General features: G+C 45.7%; 1 protein-coding gene across 7 annotated transcripts in view; it reads left to right on the forward strand.

The window, feature by feature from the left end:
- Positions 1-14504, forward strand: part of AMPD2 (adenosine monophosphate deaminase 2) — a 505052-nt gene that overhangs the window by 271336 nt on the left and 219212 nt on the right. The window contains exon 1 of one of the 7 annotated variants that reach the window (XM_078644775.1): positions 2520-2650. The exons of the other annotated variants lie outside the window; for them this stretch is intronic. The gene's annotated coding sequence lies outside the window, so the exon portion shown is untranslated. Of the gene's footprint in view, positions 1-2519; positions 2651-14504 lie in introns of those variants that run through there. 7 annotated transcript variants of the gene reach the window in all.

Consider the following 14504-nt stretch of genomic DNA (forward strand, 5'->3'; position numbering starts at 1 on the left):
CTGAGAAACAGCCGAGCCAGGCTGCATATCATGTCCAAGTATATTGGGACACTCTCTCTTAGTCAGCCTGTAGCCAGGGCCGGACTGGCCGTAGCGGGCACCGGGCGTTTCTCCGGTGGGCCGCCAGGGTGGGGGCCGGTTTTAGGCCCCTTGGGGGCCTTTTTTGTTACCGGGAGCCGGCAATATCAACCCCACCAGGGGGGCGGCCAAGCAGTTTGCCAGGGCCGGTTTCGGTTCCCAGTCTGGCCCTGCCTGTAGCCCACCACATACATTAGCATGTACAACTAGGTACACTGTCCTGGGAAGGGCAGATGCTCTGAGGGAGATCATGGCGCATTGATCATCAGCAGGTTTACTCAGGTGTTCTTTGATGAAGGCTGCTTCCCACCATTGCCTCAGCATGTATATTGAGTAGGTATATCTGGGCACTTCTGGTCTCTGGCAGGAATAGGACACGTTACAACGCATGCCTTTACAACGCGGTTTTTAAATCGCAACTTCCATTGCAACGCTTGATTTTACAATGCATGCCATCACAATGCATTTTTAGAAACTACAATGCATACCATTACAGCGCATACCAGTACAACGCATAATACTTTTAGGGCTACATTTGGGTAAGTGTTGGATAGTGTAGGGATAAAAATTACTATTCCCACTCCAGTGAGTGCATCAGTAGGGTAAGTGTTGGATAGTGTAGGGTTAAAAATTACTATTCCCCATTACTTACCTTATAATGCGTTGTAATGGCATGCGTTGTAGTGATATGCGTTGTAATGGCATGCTTTGTAGTGACATGCATTGTAATGGCTGCGCTGTAATGGCATGCGATGTAAAGGCAGTTGCGTTGTAATTACTGCATTGTAAATGTAGTGCGTTGTAATGACTGCTTTGTAATGGTTGTTTCCCCTCTGGCAGGTATCTGGATATACTGTGCTTCCTGAGCTGGTGTATATAGGTATGCCTGACCCTAGCTCTGGTATATCTAGGCATGACTGGTCTCTGGCAGGCATATAGACATACCATGCCTAACACAGGTATATCTGGGCACACCTGGTCTGTGACTGGTATTTGGACACGTTGTGCTTCTTTAGTCAGCATATGTGGGTATCATTAAGTTATAGTTGGGCATGCCTGTTCCCTGGGAAAGTTTATTTGCACATACAATGCATTCTGAGCAGGTATGTGAGAGTAAGCCTGTCCCTAGCTCTGGTATATATCGGATTGGCTGGTCTCTGGCAGGTACCTGGACATACTGTGCTTCTTGAACGGATATATATACGTATGCCTGGCCCTAGCTCAGGTATATCTGGGCACGACTGGTCTGTGGCAGGTATCTGGACATACAGCGCTTCTTGGGTCAGTATATGTGGGCATGGCTAACTCAGCTACATCTGGCCATCGCTGGTCTCAGGGCAAGTTTATTTGGACATACAATGCCTTCTTAGCAGGTATATGTGATGCATAACCCAGATATATTGGGACATGCCTGGTCTTTGGCAGGTAGCTGAACATACCATGCTACTTGAGCTGGTGTATGTGGATATGACTAGCCCAGCTATAGCTTGGCATGCCTTGGCTCTAGGGAGGGTTTATTTGGACAAATGAAGATTTTTTAGCAGGTATAAGCCTGGCCCTAGCTCAGGTATGTCTGGGCACGCCTGGTCTCTGGCAGGTATCTGAACATACCATGCTTCTTGAGCCACCATATGTGGGCATGCATATCTCAGCTATATCTCGGCATTGCTGGTCTCCGGGAAGGTTTATTTGGCATACGATGCCTTTTTAACAGGTATATGAGAGTATGGCCGGCCCTAGCACAGGTATATCTGGGCGTTTCTGCTTCCTGGCCAGGGATATATGGGCATGCCACGACTCTTGACAGCTGCCTGCAAAGTGGTATTTTGTTACATGAAATCTATCAGGTATATCAGGATGTATCCACATATATCTAAGCAGGAATATTTTGAAATGCCTGACCTCCTAGCAGGTATTTCATGCCTGGCTGTATGAGCTGGGGGGAGTCGGTATGAAACAGGAAGTAGGTAATATCAAGTTACCACATCATCATAGTCAAAATATATAGGACTACAATATCGAATGACAGGTAAGGATAGCTTTACTTTACTTAACTCCACATGTATGGACCTTGATGATATTCATATGTTCAAGGTACGCGGATTTGGAGTTAGGAATAGTAAATATCTACTTGCCTGCGATATGCTGGTAACTCGATTTACTCTACTCGATTTCCCAGGCTCCTTGCCTGCCACGCCGGGCAGATTGTATAGATGTTTACCGGCCCCATATCAGGGGTATGTCTGCGCACGCGCGGGCCCAGTTCCAGTGTGTTCTGAGGGTCTGCCTGGTGCAGCTGTGAGGAGCGGGTGCTTATTATGGGGAGCTGGTGGCTGCGGGTTTCGTAAGGCTCGAGACTCTGCCGGCCGCAGATAAGGGTTTGGAGACACAGTTTCAGGCGAGGGAGGAGTGCAGACCGCCCGGGGGCCTCGTGAAAGATGGGTGGGAACAAGGCTTCAGAGTGATAAACAGAGCTGAGGTATTGGAGCAATGCAACGGGGCGCGTCCGAGCCTACTACAAGGCAAGAGAAGGAACTACGGCAGAGGCGGGAAACATTGCCATAGGACGCAGGTAAGGGCCACAGAACCAATACCGGCCAGAGTATGCACAGAAGGCGGGCAGGACCGAGGCAGGGGGCACAAGGACAACTGGGCTACCACAGAGGCCACGGCACCGAGTTACCGGCCACAGTGCCTGTGTAGGGGCGTAAACCAAGGCAGGGACCTTTAGGCCGCAGTAAGGGCCACAGGACTGAGGCAGACCCACAAGCCCTTAGCAAAGCCTACAGGACTGAGAGATGGCTTAAGGACGACGCATGGTGCTGCAAAAGTGAGGCAAGTCCCAGTAAGGTACTCCATGGGCCACAGGATGGAGTACATACCTCAGCTCCAGAGTAGGGGACAACAGGACAGTGGGACAGCAGCAGGCACAGTATCGACACAGGACCAAGGCAGCGTCCACAGGACTGAGCCAGTGACCAAGGGCCAATGAAGAGGGTCAGGCCAGCATTACAAAAATAGGTTCCAGTTATGAAGCATAGTCTCACTCCTGTAAACTCAACCGCTTCTAAGTCCCTTATTAGGTCTGGTTTGACTGTGCAGCTGTTGGTAGACCTTATGTGATGAACAGAAAAAGAGGTTTTAGAAATGCTACTGAAAGAGAGGCTTTGGTCCTGCCCGTGTGTTGGTTGTCTTAAGTACAGAATTTGATTGGTAAGACATCGTGTTCTTCCACTGAAAAATAATGCTTGCATAGCACTTTCCACCTTGTAGGAAAGCTTATTCTCTGTACAGCAGGAGTGTGTTGGTTATGTTTTAAAGCCATAGATGAAGGTTAGCCTATACTATATGGTCTGTTTATTATGAAAATATATGTTAAGGGTAGTGGGCCTGGCATATTTATTGTGAAAAGCATGTAGATCAGTATCATTCTGAAATAAAGCCTGCAAATTAAAGCGTGTGGATCATTATCACTTTGTATTATAGCCTGTGAAGTGGTATTTTGTTACATGAAGTCTCATATATTACCACAGTAAGCAAGGGTTTTAGAATTAGTTTGCCCAACCCTCCCCCATACATTTTTGGGATAGAATATTTAGACTGTCAAAATCCTTGCTAGGCCCTACTACGAGGGATTGTATTTTGCATTGCCAAATGTAATTTTATATACATTTTTAATGTTATGGCAGTATGCGTGATGGCTGCCTGTAGGAAAGCATGTTCTCAATACTTTAGGCCTGAGTTGGTTAGGATGACACGAGTCGTTCGCTGGGAAACACTATATCCGAAGTCATAGGTCTGATCTGTTTATTATGAAACGTTATGGCAAAGTCAGTAGGCCCGGCTTATTGCGAAAAGCATTACTTAATGCCAATACACCTTTAACAGTGAATTCTTATCACACCATGGTATAGGCTGTATCTGGGTAGTTTATTACATGAAATCTTACTGACTACCAAACTAGGCAAGTGTTTTGAGATTGGCCCAACCTCTAACAAACGCTGGGGCTAGACAATATTTACCCTAATAATGCTTGTGTTTGGCCCTTACACTGTTTTGTCAACTAATTTTATACACCTTTGTAATGTTTTAACTGTGTGCATGATGGTTGCCAGTGTATGCACACTTCAGTATCTCTGTATTAGATAAAAATCGCTACTCCAGTGATAAAGAATATGGGCCTCATTTATGAGGCCCCTTGTGCTGCTGGAACGTCACTTTTTGTGATGATCTGTGGCGCAGGGGCCTTCTCCATATTTACAAGGTAGCACTAAGCCTTTTTTTTGGTCTTAATGCTGCCTCATAAATATCGTTCCCTTTAACGCAGTTTTCTACGTTAAAGGGGCGTGCAATGGGTGTTGTTGAGGGTGTTCCCAGTACCATCCATGGCCTTTTGACACTGCCCCAGATTTACGAGGAATTGTAAATCTGAGGCAGCGCCAAAAACATAAGCCTCCCCAGGGAGGCACAATGAGTAGAAATATCAATATTTCGCCTCGTTTTTCCTTTTTCATTCTTTTTCAAACTACAGCACACACAGAACGAGGACAATGCCTCTTGTGATTGTTTTTGTGCAGGAAGGTTTTCCTTCCTGCACAAAAACAATCATCCCGCAACCCAGGCACCCTTGAACCATGGTGCACCATGGTGCAAAGGCGTCCACATTGGGGCATGGGAGCCCATTGTGTGCCGGCACAGAGGAAAAGGACAAGAATGCCCCATATCTGATAGATACAACGCCTTCCTGCCCTTTTCTTTTGCCATAGAGCAGTGCTGCAGGAAGGCCAGCGAAGCTGCCCCACGGCATAACCTCATAAATGAGGCCCTTTGGTCCTTACTGGTTTATTAAGAAAATGTGATGTCTGATTCCATGGGTTTACTCTATTTTCTACGAAACATTATTACAAAGCTAGTAGTCCTCACTTCCTTTTTGAGAAAAGCTTGTGTTTAAGGCAATAGGCTTATAAGGGTGGATTGTTCTTACACAGTCCTATAACCTGTAGGCGGGTATTTTGTTACATGGAATCTAACAGATTACTGTGGTAGGCAAGGGTGCTGGTGCTGATGACCCACTCCAACAAACAGCAAGGGCTAGAAGATTTGGACTGTGAAAATCCTTATTAAGCTGGCCCTTTTAGGAGGGATTTTCTATTGCTTTGACAACTGTAATTTTGTGCATATTTGTCATTTGACTACGGGATACCCAATGGTTAACTTGTGGGAAAGCCTATGCTCAGAATGGTAGGTTTGCGTAGGCAGCAGTGACAAGACAGTGAGAAAAGATATATGTCTAAACGGTTAATTGTGCAAAGTTATTTCAGATGTCACAGGTAGGATCTGTTTATTACGAAAAGTTAAAACAAGGGCAGTGGTCCTGATTTATTTATTATGATGTGCACATTTAGCAGCCTGTGTGCCATTTAGGGTGGCTGAACTGCAGCAAAGCCTGCAGACATATATTTTATTGCATTAAATCTCATAGATTACTGTAGTAAGCAAGGATTTTGGTATTAATTACACTATTTAACAAATCTTAGAGGTTGGAGATTTGCATTGCCATTATGATTCCTGCTAGAACCCTTTTGTTAGGCCCCACAATTAATGCCATGATCTGGTAATAAAAAAGCGCATTAAAAATTACATACATGCATATATATACATATAATGCTTAGATGGGATTTGGATCCATCCTCTTCTGCCATTGGTCTGTTTGAGTGTGTCCTTTACAGCTTCTAACCATGACAGCATGGAGCAGTGAGTCAGCCCACTTCAGCCATTGTCTTTCTTGCCCTGTGAGTGATGACAACTGTCTGATCACACATGCACATCTACTTGAAAATGAGAGTGCTTCAGTACAAAGGCTGGTGGGCCAGTCCTTTAGTTTTCCAAGTTCTCCTTTTAGAAGTTCCCTTTCATGTATTTCCTTCTCCTTTATTTATTTTTGTTTTACAGCATACTACTGCTCCCCAGAGGGTGGGAAAGGGCTTGCCATTCATTTCATCACCAGTGTGTCACATCCTGTGTTTCGCCACTGCCGCTAAACCATCCTGGAACATTACTGTCCATATTGTATCGTTGTTTTATCATTCCAAGTTGGGACAACATATTGATTGTTTTATCAATCCAAGTTAGGACAACATATTGGCTCTAAATGTGGCAGCCACACTGGAACATTAAAACAATGAAACACTATGTACAATACCACTGCAAGACAGCCACCTGCTGCTATGTATAATTTCATTCGTTATTGCAAGCATATGCTTGTCGTGCTTAGGTGACAACATGTTTTGTTTTTTCTACTTTTATGTTTCTTTCTTGTATATGCTGGTGAGTTTGTGTATGTTTTTTATGTGATTTTGTAGGTTTGTGAATCAAAAATGACTCAGTGGATAGATGAAAGGATGCATGAGTGCAAAGAAGATTGGCAGAGTGCACGTATGATGAATTTCTGAGTACATAAACCTGTTAATGATTGAAGAAGCACTTTCATGTATAGGCCAGTCCTGTTGTCATCGGCAGTGCTTGTTTGTGTGTTGCAGGTGAATGCAGCTGAAGGTTCAGCTAACAGTTATTATCAAGTGCATGTTTTACGCAAAATGCACGTCTAATCATTCTGATTTTTCGAGTGAACATTGTTTCATGTTGTTAAAGCTGCACAGGTTCAAAGTTTCCCTGCTGTGGTAACCAGCTTTAATAAAGCCAGTAGATCTTGATTGTTTTACAATGAAAAACGTTGCTGGGGTGAGTATGAGGATAGTGTTTATGCCAGGCTTTAAGTCTGTGTACCTAAAAAGGGGACTTTTACTTGTTAGTAGTCTCAACAATAAGAACAACATACATTACCCAGTTGCTAGCCATTCTTTTTGCTTTGCCAATGCTTGCTACGAATAATGAATAGCAACAGCAAAAAAATCAAAAAAGCCCACCGCAGTGTGGTGGTGTATGTGTTCACCTCACCACACGTGTGTGCATACATCATGTGTTATGTGAGAACTTGAGAATTATATAGACACTCAGAAATGGGAGGGTCAGAAATACTTGTACAACAGTCTGTGACTGAGAGACACTCTGGTATGGAAAGCACCAGAGACACTTGAATGAAAGCCTGAGCGCGACAGAGACACTCCGAGATGGAGAGCGTGTATGATGATCTGAGAGTGACAGAGACTCTGGGAAATCAAGAGTGACAGAGTCACATACTATCTGTCAGTGATATAGATGCTTAAGAGGAAGAGGGCTGAAGGCAGCTGTGTGGAGAGTGCTGGAGCCGGAGAGTGCCAAAGACCCCTGAACTATGGTTTGGGAACGATAGAGAGACTTGGAAGTGAAGTTGGCTTGAGACACTTCTACAGTGGTCTGAGTATGAGGGGGCGATGGCTCGAGTGGAGGCATGAACAATGGTAGGAAAGTAAAAAAGACATTCAGAGGTGGAGTGCACCAGAGACGTAGAAGTATGATGGCTCGAAAAGAGAGAGATAGAGACACCCGGAGATGGAGATGCCCGCAGACACTTGTATGACCGTCTGAGAGAGATAGAGACCCCCGGAGATGGAGATGCCCGCAGACACTTGTATGACCGTCTGAGAGAGATAGAGACCCCCGGCCATGGAGGTGCCCGCAGACACTTGTATGACCGTCTGAGAGTGATAGAGACACCCGGCCATGGAGATGCCCGCAGACACTTGTATGACCGTCTGAGAGTGATAGAGAGATGAAGAGATGGAGATGCCCGCAGGCACTTGTATGACTGTCTGAGAGTGATAGAGACACCCGGCCATGGAGATGCCCGCAGACACTTGTATGACCGTCTGAGAGAGATAGAGAGATGAAGAGATGGAGATGCCCGCAGGCACTTGTATGACCGTCTGAGAGTGATAGAGAGATGAAGAGATGGAGATGCCCGCAGGCACTTGTATGACGGTCTGAGAGTGATAGAGACACTAGGAATGGAAAAACACCGGGGACACTTGTACAACGGTCTGAGAGCAAACATGACTAAGAGATGGAGAGCACCAGGGACTTTTATAAGATGGCCAAAGAGTGATAGACATTGATCTGAGATCAGTGTGTGCCAGAGAAATCCATATGACAGTCTGAGAACATTAGACACTCTTGGGGATCGAGGGCACTAACAAAACTTGTTGATAGAGACAGTCTGAGATGGAGAACGCCAGAGACAGTTGTACAATGATTTGAGTGATAGTCACTCAGAGATCATCATTGACAGAGACAAAAGTGTCATCTGATAGTGAGAGGAAAAGAGTCGGTTTGGGAGTGCTGGAGGGCAGCAACGTCTCTTTATCAGGGGCTTCAGGGCACAGCCCCCTTGCCTCCGCTCCTGTGCATTTTTAGGTCTTGCCTAGGCAGCGCTTGCGCTGTCTCTTCGAAACATACTGTATTCAGGATATGTGCATAAAGCTCCGGCCACTTTCCGGCCATCTTTTTAATTGGCTCCTGTCCCTGTCCTTTGTAAATTGTGGCTTTTCGTTGGTCAATAGGCTTAGTAGTATCTCCTTAGTACCACCCTTTCTCTTCTTGTGTCTTCTCATGAGGACATCCTGTTACATGTGTTGCTACTCCCCAGGTTTTTACAGCCTCAAGGCACTATTTTCTTAAAAGGCCTCAGGCAAGACACACACTAAGCTAAGCTGGCAGTGGGTGCTTCACTTACTAGAACATCTCACATTTATATGAGACCTTCTATAAATTTCCCTTCCTCAGCTCCAGACAGAGTACAACCTAATCTGAAATTAATGTAATAATTATTTTGTCACATTTCAAAGCTACTAATTGTATATAATGATATAAGGACATAGCTATTTGAATGAACTCGTAGTACTGTCTTGCATTCAATGTATTATGGGTAGGGTGGATTTACCATATCTTCGGCAGGGTGCAGTACCATATGTGACCAAAAGAGGTCTGCAGTGCTGGTGCTTTGATCATCAGGGACCTTTAGAAGCAGTTTGCTCTACTGCACCTAGACATGCAGTGCTGGTGCCTTGCTCACTAGGGACCTCTAGAGCAGCTTGCAGTACTATACCGACCCATGCAGTGCTGGTGCCTTGCTCACTAGGGACCTCTAGGAGCAGCTGGCGGTACTGCACCGAGACATGCAGCGCTGGTGCCTTGCTCACTAAGGCCCTCTAGAAGCAGCTTGTGGTACTGCACCGAGACATGCAGTGGTGGTTCCTGGCTCACTAAGCAATCATTTGCAATGCACTAGGTCTCGCATTACTGAAAGTATGAGCTATTGGCGTTGCATTATTTGCTACGCCAATACCTCAAACTATCAGTAATGCAAGACCTGTTGCATTGCAAATGCTTGTTCAATTTAGCAGTGTTGATTAAAATACAAGTTTCAAGTCTTCATGGACACTGCTGGTGTGCCGGTCAGCCCCTGTACCTCGTCTCCAAACTCCTGATAATAGGAGGAGGAGGGGGCTGAGGCATGATCCAGCTATACAGTGCTGTTAAAGCACAACTGGATTGTGCATGTCTGAGGGTCATATTTCAACTATGATCCCCTCACACAGACACAATATATTTTATTTAGCAGGCATACAGTGCATGCCTCAGGAAGCACAGTATATCTGCTAAAATGTGGTAGTCTGTGAATTCCTGAAACCAGTGAAAAGCCACAAAGAGCAGCAGGGTCAGGATCCCCAGAACTATGCCATCTTCTTATAGGGCTGGACTTCAAGTCCTATCAAGAAGCTGGGAGAGGGTTTGAGGTGGGTCTTCCCCTTTTCAAACCTGCCCTTGCTGCTCTATCTGGCTCTTTGTTGGGAATCATGGATTGTAGGTTCCGATGCTCAGCACCAGATTCCGGCTCTGCTACTGCCATGGAACCGCCGAATTGCCAACTAAGTAAGCAAGGTAGGTAAACTTTTGGTTAGTGATCACTGACTTTGAAACAATATTGAAAACCGAGCATATTACATTTTGTCCTTTTTACTCTTTCCTTAAATCTGTACAATTGCGGTATCTGACGTTATTGAAGTAAATTATTTGGCCAATTTTTATTAAGTACCACGTTTTGACCAAACTGTTTTGCAGTTTGCCCTGAAGAAGTCTGTGGTTCACCCCACATAAGACCAGGGCCGGACTGAGCACCAAAACCGGCCCTGGCAAAGTGCTCGGCTGGCCCCCTGGGGGTGCGACCGCGCTCGTTGACAGGGCCGGTTTTCGGCCGATTTTGTTACAGGGCCGATTTTGCAGCTATGCTGCAAAAACGGCCCTGTAACAAAAACGGCCGGCCCCCACCCTCGCGGCCGACCGGGGGATTGCCCGGTGCCCGCAACGGCCAGTCCGGGCCTGCATAAGACGAAACATGTGTTGGCTAGAATCTATGTTGAACTGTGTCATAAGAAAATAAAGAAGAGAAGAAGAATTTTGTGGCAACTACTGACGTGGATTGTTCTGATTATTTTGGACAATTTTTGCTCGGAATATTAATTTCTTTTGTTTGATTATATGTGTGGACATTGTCTACACACGTGGTGATGGTGGATGGCCATTACTTATATCCTTGAGCATTCTTATTTAGTCACTGTTACTTTACGCAACTCAGTCCATTCTATACCCAGCTATCCTTTCTTTGTATTGTCAGTATTGATGCCAGGTTATCTGGTTTCACATTTTGAAATTCAGCTACCTGATGCATATATCTGTCGATCCCTCTCTCCTGTTTTACATCAGAGGTCAGTAATTTGACTTTTATTCTTGGATCACGACATGGAAAACCGACACATATATAGCAGACCTGACTCACGGCCCCGCACCCAACTACCAAGCCAAGAATTCATTATTTGGGGTGTGTCACACTCCAGCTCCCTGAAGCTACGCCTGTGAGGCACATCTACAGTTTTCCCAGAAGGAACAAAGGTTAGGGATCAGCAGCCCCTGTGTACGAGAGACTCTAGCAAGATTGTGTAGAGGGCCAGTGAGGGCACGGGGTGGTCTGTAGCTGAGTATACCCAGAAAGACAAGTAGAGGGAGATGGCTGCAGCTTCTGTGTACCCCCATTATGTGGGTGGCGTAGTGTACCACGGCTGAGTAATAGGGGAGGAGGGCTGCAGCCCCTGCCTACTCTGGGATATGGTGTGTGCAAAAGTACCAGAGCAGATGGCACTTGTGGTTGAAGTTGGAACCAATGAGTGTTTTTTCTTGCCTGATACAATGAGTGAGGCAGACTCTGTAGAGCTACCAGGATGAAACCCAGACTGGGTAAGAGGCAATAAGGTATAGTCCGAAAGAAATTTGAAAACTGAGACACAGAGACCTATCGGCAAACTGGTGTACAGTGAGGTAAAATTGAATATGTTGCATCATTCTGTCCAGCCCCAAACCACATTTTCTATCATGGGTGCCAATAATTCACCAGAGAAACAAGTAATGAGCTAAAGCTGTGGAGAAAGGCATGCTCAGTGATAAACCACATTATAGCTTCAATGATTTGGAACACAATCTCCGGTTGATGTCATCTTTAGCATCTCCAGATGTTCAATGACATTTGTGGGATGTAGGTGGGCGAGACAACTCATTCTGGGCAAGTTGTATGTGTGTCCAGTGCTACAACTTCCCATGTTTGTGCAGCAGCAGGGAGCAGTGTCTAAGGTCACCAACAGGCAGATATAACAATTCATGTGGAATTGAAAACATAAGAGGTGATGATTTGGCAAAGGATGCTGGGTATGCAGATATTATTTGCTGTGGCAGCGACAGGGTCTGATGTACCCTTTACCGTCACTGGTCTTCAGACCTGAACCAATGCAAGCTTTTTAGATTCGGTTTGGAAGTGCAGCTGTGTGCATTGCACATTGTTACCAGTAATTTAAATGTACGGAGAACAAACCTTGCCTCCACTCAGAGGAGTATTACTCTGTCACTTCATGATTCTGAATGCTTGATATATCATTCTGCTTTCTAGGAAGTGCTTTCTTTGGAATTCATGAAGGGCTGTTTTACATTTAAACAGTACACTCAGTCATCACAGTCTTTGTCATTCAATTATGTATCTCCTAATTATTTTTTATACAGAAAGCAATCCTTGGGTGCTATTTTTCCAAGCACTTGGCAAAGCCAGCATTGCTGCCTTTTATTTGAGGACGAACATTCTGCAGCACAGTGAATGGAATGCACGTAAATAACATGTATTAATCTGTGTCTACATACAGGCACCAGAAAGCCAGGCCATTTGCATTAGCCTTTGCTTGTTAAGGCCCCAATTAGACGTTGAGCTGAATTCCCATCCCAGCAGTCACAAGTGCAGCCCATTCCCAATCCCCACCCGACCCTCTACGAAGGTACAAGAGGAACATAGAATGCACCAACCCCTCTGGTCTAAACAGGTAGCTAATATTCACATTGTACGCAAGAGAACTGGGATGATTCTGTGTGGAATTCCGCTGGGTATATCCCTTTCCGCATCGTTCTTGGCCACTAATTTCGCGCGGTTTTACTTGTAATAGGTGGATATATGAGATTCTGGGTGGCAATGAGTTCCCCCTGAAACACTACTGCAGCCTATTACATTATATGGCTTGCAAACATGTAACTCTAAAGTGTTTAATTAATAGCCCATAGCTATGTCTGGGCGGTGAGCGCAGTTTGCAGGGCTCCTTCCCTCCAGCAGCGCTGATGTGCCGCCCGTGACCTATTGTGCAGTCTGACTTTCCATGTTATGCAATGTTCCATTCCTGTTTTGGAAACAAAATCATTGCTTGGCAGTGGGCACAAGAAGCATTTTATTTCATTACTTTGCAGGAAATCATCCGTTGGACGTATTTCAGCACGTTTCTGCCTGAGCACTCCGATATTAGCCCTCAGCCCAAAATGTTAGAACGTGTAATGGCCGTTGAGTCACTTTTTATTAATTCACTCCTGGGAATGTTCTAAGATAGCGCATGACCGAACGGAATGATGTCGAGGCGGGGTTAGCGCCTCTGCGAAGGGCGCTGGAGGTAGGCGCTGCAGACTGGAGCTTTACACAGATTCTCTACGCTGTCTCTACACTGATATCACCGCATTTATGCGTAGTTTTAGATATTATGTGTCAAGTGGGCAGTCAGTGTCGTTTAAAGGGTGGAGCGTGGCATGCGCAGGACCCCAGCCTCTCCCGGGCCTCCCCCAAATCCTCCGCCAATCACATGGTTTCGGTGGCCGGCCCTCAGGCCACACTGCTGTGACGCAGTCGAGATGTTATGCGCGTGAGGCGATGGCTGGGGCGCGAGGAAGGGAGCGGAGTGGGATGAGAAGCCAAACAAAACAACATGGATTTCGAAATAGCCTGGAAACTGAAACGAGTCCTGCAGAGAAATGTGTAGCTTAATTTACTTAAACAACAAGCCTGGCTGATCCCTTGTACCGCTGGGGCATGGAGTTCGTACCTATTTGGGATCACGCTCTGCTAAGGGTGGGGAGGGCAGCATCAGCGCAACAACTGATGGAATGAGCGACTTCCTGGAGTCTAGCCCATGTAATCAGGGCTTTAAGTGGGCCGGGTCCTGCCGATGCTCAGCACTTCTAAAAAGCAGGTGCTGAGACTGGTCCCTATCGGGCTCTCCTTTTTTGCCCTCAGGGTAGAAAAAAATCTTAACTGCAGCAGTACGCTCAGCCTTCACTGCCTTTGAGGTAACTTTAAGAGGATCGTTAAAGTTCTTTCAGTCTCATCATTTCAGAACAGAAGCATTTTCAGTATTCTATACAAGGAAGCCATAGTTGTTGCTTATTTATCTTACACAACTAACCTTTGGCAAAAGCCAACAGCCCTGACTTCTCGTGGGTGTATTGTTCGTTGTTGTATTATATATCTGGATGCAAGGACAGAAGCAGCAAAATACCAGTCGGGTGGCACACTATGCTAATCACATATTTTTACCTTGCATATTTTTAAGCCACGCCCTTAATTACATCGGCCACGCACCTTTCAGAGACCCCTTAGTTTTTTCATTCCACTTAAATCCCTGTATGTAAGTAAGTGCATGTATTGGGACCTCAGGGAATATCAGCCACTCCTCCCAGTGGGACCATGATCAGGGGCGTAACATAGTCACTGAGATTCATGGCATAGGGGGATTGGGAGAAGACAGAAGTGGGTTCTGAATCTCAAATTTTTCAACTATAAAAGTGGGAGGCTGCAGGGTGAAGGGGTGAGACCACTGAAGTTTGGGTTGTACTGTTCCCATGAAGAGCAGGTTCAGTATTGATTTGCATTCAATGGGCCTTTGTCCACAGTGGCACGCTGTGCAAAAAATGATAGGTTGGAATGCTACCCAGAGCAATTCTCTATTCACAAGCATTCAAGTTGTAAACTCTTAGTAAAATGAGAATGACGAGAAAAACTGACACCATCAGAGCAGATCGACTCAGCATCCCCAGACCCAAATACCAAGCCAAGAATGCATTTGAGGGGGGTGGCACAC

The sequence above is a fragment of the Lissotriton helveticus genome, chromosome 5_1 (genome assembly GCF_964261635.1).
Source record: "Lissotriton helveticus chromosome 5_1, aLisHel1.1, whole genome shotgun sequence".
Classification (NCBI taxonomy): domain Eukaryota; kingdom Metazoa; phylum Chordata; class Amphibia; order Caudata; family Salamandridae; genus Lissotriton; species Lissotriton helveticus.